This window comes from Montipora foliosa, chromosome 7 (genome assembly GCF_036669935.1).
Source record: "Montipora foliosa isolate CH-2021 chromosome 7, ASM3666993v2, whole genome shotgun sequence".
Taxonomy (NCBI): domain Eukaryota; kingdom Metazoa; phylum Cnidaria; class Anthozoa; order Scleractinia; family Acroporidae; genus Montipora; species Montipora foliosa.
Window position 1 is genome coordinate 6,157,733 of NC_090875.1, and position 6,456 is coordinate 6,164,188.

Here is a 6,456-nt window from a genome sequence, read left to right on the forward strand (position 1 = left end):
AAAAGAACATTCATAACAGTTCTCACCTTCACGCGTCGGCAAGTTACTTGCGCGATGTTAATTTCCAAAGCATTCCGAAGTCCTTGTGGAAAAAATCATATCTCCTGTTATATTTGACACAAATTGTTCATTCAAACAGTAAAATGCTCTTTCTTTAGCCATATAATTGTTTACCAAAGTTTCTATGGCACGCTGCTCACGTTTAGTTATTTTGTACTTTAAGGAAAAATTCTTTGTTTTGCACGTGTCGGCAAGTCACTTGCGAGATGTGTAACGACAATTCGAAAACTGCGAAATATGATATGATACATGCGTATTTATGTTCAAGACCTACATCTGTAGGCCAAGATCAGCTGGGCAGCCATCACACTACCAACGTTGAAACTTACTGTAGCTCTCTGTGGCAAAACGAAATTTCGCACGCATTTTGAAAGAAGATTCGTCTCACCTTTCGAAATTTCGTACGCATTTTGAACGAAATTTCGTCTCTCCTTTCGAAATTTCGCACACCTCCAGAGCGAAGATTCGGCAAAGCAAAACGAAATTTCGCACTTCTGAGCGAAAATTCGGTGAAATCTCGTTAGACCTTTCGAAATTTCGCTCAACCTACAGGAAATTTCGCATGTCTCCAAAGGGAAAGTTAGACGAAATTTCCCCGAAATTTCGTTGAGAACAAAGCACGAAATTCGACGAATTTCGCTATCATTACTTTTGCACAGTACTGTACATGTACCGTAGCTGAAAGTGATTACATCAACAGAATTGCGGTGCAGTTTGATTATAATGTTCAAACCAAAATTATTGCCACTTGGCGGCTCATGATATATTTTTCTTCTCGTGTTAGGGTGCCGCTGTACACAGATCAACTCCGTGGATGAGCACTCGAACAACTGCCGAGCCGCAATCGTTGAGTATATTAACACCCAACAGTCAGTCGACAGTATTGTCGCCTTTACAGACCACAAACGAGCGCCACAAAGCAGCCGTGAAGATTTTGGCCATTAAATTTTCAAAGGAAGAATTGGCATCTTCCAACTGCAGTGGGATGCACGGCAAAGAAAAGCTAGATCCAACACGACTAGCTTTGATCAAACGTAAGTGTGGTTCACAACAGCTCAACAACCCAGTGTTGTTTCCAAATGATAGGTAGACTTTCTCAAAGTTCGTTTAATGTGTTTTGGTGTAGGACCCACGAGTTTGCTCACTTTCGTGACTACAGTATGTCTCTCATAAGAGTTGCCTCATGACATGTCTACCAAATAATTCAAGTGGTTCTGAGCTACAAAATGCCCTTGACGCCTTTACAGCACTGGCCAGCCAGAGACCACGATCAGTTTATCCTAGTAATTCGAATTTCTTCAAAATAGCGCGAACCATTTTCGGAGTGACTGTTTTTTCTATTATTATTATTATTATTTTTGGGGTATTTGTTTGTAGTTGACTAATGTGTTATTATTTCCTCTTCTTCTAGAAATTTCCTGCAAATGAGGACCAGGGAGAGAGCGAAGATTGTGTCTGGAAGTCAATTTGCAAAAAGATAGACACAAAATGCCGCAGACAGAAATTTTTCCAGACCAAATTCAAGACGCCATGATTTCCAACACCCCCTTAATTGTTTTTGTTGCGTGTCATTGCATTATGTGAATATAATAAATAGTCAGAATGTGTTTTTGTATATTATAATTTATTGCTTGATGTTACCCATTTTCATAACAAAATTAATGTTTCATTATATTACTATAGATTGTAATAAAGTTCTTATGCACATGAAACTTTGAAAGACTGGAATTTCAAGTAACAATTCGACCAAATACAAATGAATGCTGTCGTTGAAGATGTCCGTAATTTCCACCAGTTCCCATGCAGGCACTTTCACAACATGACTCATTTATGGTTTAGGAGCAATAAGATCTTCTCTGGCTTCTTTACAGAATTGACGAATTTCATTAAAAAGGTACAGTTTCCTTTGCTGATCCAAACTTTTGGGCTCCAAAGGAAGGGGGGGTTGCTGGGGGGCAGAGAATCTTCCTTACGCAATATACTAAAGCTTTCTTCAGTTCCATCTGAGAATTGCTCGTAAAACATTACACCTGACCTTTCTCTTTTAAATAGAAAGTGGTGGTACTTCTTGATGTTTGGAAACATCTTGAAAAAGGGTGACAGAAAGGAGACCCAGTCATAAACGGGCACAATTGTTGAACCATTATGCAAGGAACATAGCTGTGCAACATTGACCCCACTAACAGTCGAAATGTCTACAACAGTTGCTAACTTGTGCAGCGAAGAAACTAAACATTTTCTAAAAGATTGTTTTAAAAGGCCAAAGCACCAGTCACATGCAAATTTGGTGTGACCCACAATTAGAGAGCTGTATGTACAAGACTGATGTAGTCCAACCATTAGCCTCCACGCCAAATACCAAAGTACATAAGAGTTTTTGTTTTGACCGCAGCAATTATCTGCGTGGAGATGCACGTCTGTTTCCCCGATGCCATGGTTTTCAAAAAAAGTAGTGTAGATAACTTATAGTTGCATTTGCACCCTTCCCCATACTACCAGCTTCGTCTATCAAAAAATTTACTTGTCTGGGCAATGACTCGCAGCATACAACAAAAATTCCTACTTTACGTGGGACCAGGCTGCATAGGATTTGAGGGCAAATGAACTTGTTGTGCGTAATCAAAAGAATAGTGCATCTCCCCTTTAAAACAACAGGGTGTTCTTGCAGTGTTGAAATTAAGATTGTTCACTATTGCTTTATGCTGTCCTTACTTTCGTTACATGTGCTTTTGTAAAGGCTCCTTTCTCGCTCTGCATCCAATAGATGCCTTTCTTGCTCGCGAACAATGTCTTCGCTATGTCTGGTAAGTTGGCTGACCGATAAATGCTGGTATTGTTTTTTTGACAGGTATAACATAAGTCAGTCTTTGGCTTTGTAATTCTTACTTGGGGCCGAGTTTTGTTCTGCAACGCTACAAATTTAGAATACGAAACTACCGGGAGTCCTGCTGTTAAAGATGATTGTTCGTATAGTCTGTGAATGCTTGCCGTTGTATTAGACGATGGCAACAATCTGATGTCTGATCGTTTAAACCCAGGAACTCTACCCGGAAGAGTGACAGCATGCTCCTCAGCATAATAATAAATTGTCAAGAAAGGAGACCACGTTTTGGAGAGTGTCCATTGAGCAGACTCCACTTGGCATCCTTCCTTTGTTGCCATGGATACGAGGCAAAATTCCGTGTTGCTTGAAGTGTTTTTTAGGTTCCCGAGACGTTTCTTCCCTATTCCATACAGAATTAGGAAAACGTCTTTGCAAACTGGAGCACCTAACAAACGAGAATTAAAAAGACCATCTTTAATTTAAGCAGGGACATGCAACAGCTAAGAAATTTATGAGGTCTTGCCCCACTCCCTTCACAAGTGACTGCACAGAAATTCTTCTTAAAACAAAACTGAGTTTGCGTGGACCACGTTTGCAAGAAAACTCTACAACAATAAAATGCATGTGTGATAAATCTGACTAGGTATGCAAACATTTAATACGTATACTCGTAAGGCAGTAAAAACTATACTAGGAGTTATATTGTGAATAGTTTCATAAGTTACTTACCTTGAAAAGTAAAGTATGTGTGCGCCTTCTTTCTTTTTCTTCGTTGCCGACTGGAGAAAGATATGTCATCTTGTTTGGTGCGTGCGTCAAATTGTGCAAGTATGACCATGTCCAACTCAGAAGAGGTCATCTCAAGACAAATCTGACGATGATCTAGAATTTGTTCTACTGAATAACGCTTACTGCAATTTTTTCCCTCACTGCCATGCAAACATCCACAGCCTTTTTTCATAAGCAATTCAACTTTTTGTCTATCGTTAACGTCACACTCTGTCCATTCAATCTCGGGACCCAGTGACTCCGTATTGTTGTCAGGTTCCTCTTCTGAATTTGACAATTCGTTTTCATTGCTATCCGACTCATCGGTGAATATCTGCTCTCGTTCGTGTGTGACGTAAAGTTTCTCTGCTGTCTGCAAGTCATTTGAAAACGATGAAGGGGTGTTTGATGCATTTAAATAGATGTGATCCATTTCGTGGATACAGAGTTTCTTCAAGCTCACAAAGTGATACTGAGAAGTTATATTGAGAATTTATGTTTTGTGAGAATTTCAAGTTATCTTGCCCGGGCAGTGTCCTCGTAAAACAGAAGTGTAGATTACATTCATTACAATGCCAAGCGATTGAAAAGTATAACAAAACTTACTTTTACGAAGATTTTGGTAGTAAAAGCATCCCTATTTAGCATTTTACACTCCCCAGAAATGTCCATTTGCAAGATTGTTTTCACTGTTATATGAGTTGAAGCCTGAACGCAAAAGTGCATGTATTGCATGTGTTGGGAATATAGTAATAAAACAGAGTTTATCAGTAAATGGCCATTAAACTACACCAACTGACGTGCGTCCCTTGGGATACCTCGCGAAAGCAGGCACAAGAAGTGACTGGTCTTAGTAAATATATAGGCAGTCCACTTAAATAAGATCATACCAAGGGACTCCATATTCAACCGACATGGACAGCACAACAACCGCTCGTAATGATTCTTCCTCTGAGGATGAACAATTGCATCCCATGGACGTGGCTCTCGATGCTTTAAAGCACTTGAAGTTGGGGATCAGTAAGATGGAATGTGCAGAATGTATGTACAACACGGAATATGCACCAAGGACGATCCGTACAATACAAGAGTTCACCCATTGAGACAGCAGTTGGGAGAATTTGATTTTCCTTACTTTTTTCTATTTATAAAAATTTCTGACCCACAAAGTTCACACAATGAATTCATTATTTGCTAGTTCTCAAGATATCCATAGAGGCAACAAAGAACAAAGTTCTGGATCATCGCTTCTTCAAGCCACAGGACTAAATTAATGCATGCATGGTATACTAACATACTGTACACTTTATGTAACATTTGTTTTCGGGATGGTCATTAGAAACTGTACAATTTGGTGTAATAAAAGTCGTTGTAACAAAGTGCAGGAAAAAGGCCACATGGACAAAGTGACAAAGGTTGATCGCTTTTAACATTTTGGTGCGTCATATTTTAAACAAGAGGCCATATTGGGCCTATCCTCTGGCCGATTCCTATGTTTTATTTAAAAATTGGTAGGATGAAGTTGAATCATTCCTGCTGGTGTTTTTTTGCAAAAAGTTGGTTTGAAGTAAATAAGTAAGAACTTAAAGTCAACAAAGCCCTGATGAAACAAGTAATTTATAGATTTAGCCAAGTCTGAAGGGTCTAGAGCTCCTGGGTTATTTATTCTTGTTGGCTTACTTGAACAAGAAGTTTATGGTACAAAGCAATTTTGATTTTTTGTTTAGCCTTGACGAAAAGCAAGCAAATAAAGAAAACCAAACAAAACAATCTAAAACGAGTTCTTTCGTTTCTGCTTTTTTGTGATACGTCGTCCAGGCATCATGCAACCTTGTCAGATTCAAAATTCGAAATTTTCTTAAGATATACCAAAAATTGGAATACAGAGCAAAATGCAGCTCTAAACAAATTAAAAAATGAACACTCAGTGTTAAGTTTGTATCCCTCCAATGCTTGATTTGAATAACTGTGTAGGCACCAATGCGTTCATGATCACAGCTTTATATGTCAAACCTGGATTGAAACCAGCAAAAAATGCAGGAAAAATATCTTTCAAACCGTTTTCCACTTGAACACAAAAAGCGTCGACCACTAAGAGCTTTAGTTGACGTAGTATGGCCGTATAGCTGTGTCGAGCTACAGAAAGAGTGCAAAAAATTAAGCCTCATTTATGTTTGGATGTCCTGATTACAAGAAGTTAACCTGGCTTGAGCCTGCGATCTAATTGAAAAGCAGTACCTGGTTAGCGGTGAACTTAAAAAGAAAAAAAAAAAACAACAAACCTCAATGAGCTTTTAACTAAGCCCACTATATGGTCATCTGATACTGGTCAGTGGAGACTTTGTTTTGACAGGTGTCAATTGACCATAACATGGATGGCTGATGTACGGTGTAAACAGCCGCCATATTGGGCTTTTTGATTATTATTATTATTATTATTATTATTATTATTACAATATAAAATGCCTGCACACTGCCGTTCCCAGAGGCTATCTTGCCTCCCCACCTCCACCCCAAGAGTCTGTACAGGCAGGCAGACAGGCATACGCTGACGCCATAGCCAAAATTTCTTGCATCGACATCTTTTTCAACAAAATCTTACCAATGGTGCTCCGTTATTATAGAAATCAAGGGAAAAAGAACTTGCAAATGCCTTTAAGGTAATAGTCGATAATAAATAATTATGTATTAAATTTTATTTTGGCAGGCTCACAAATGTTTGTAAACATTGGAATGTTGACATTACAGAAGAAACAGGAAGTCTTTTTGATGAGCAAATGTATATTATAGGTCTAAAATCTACT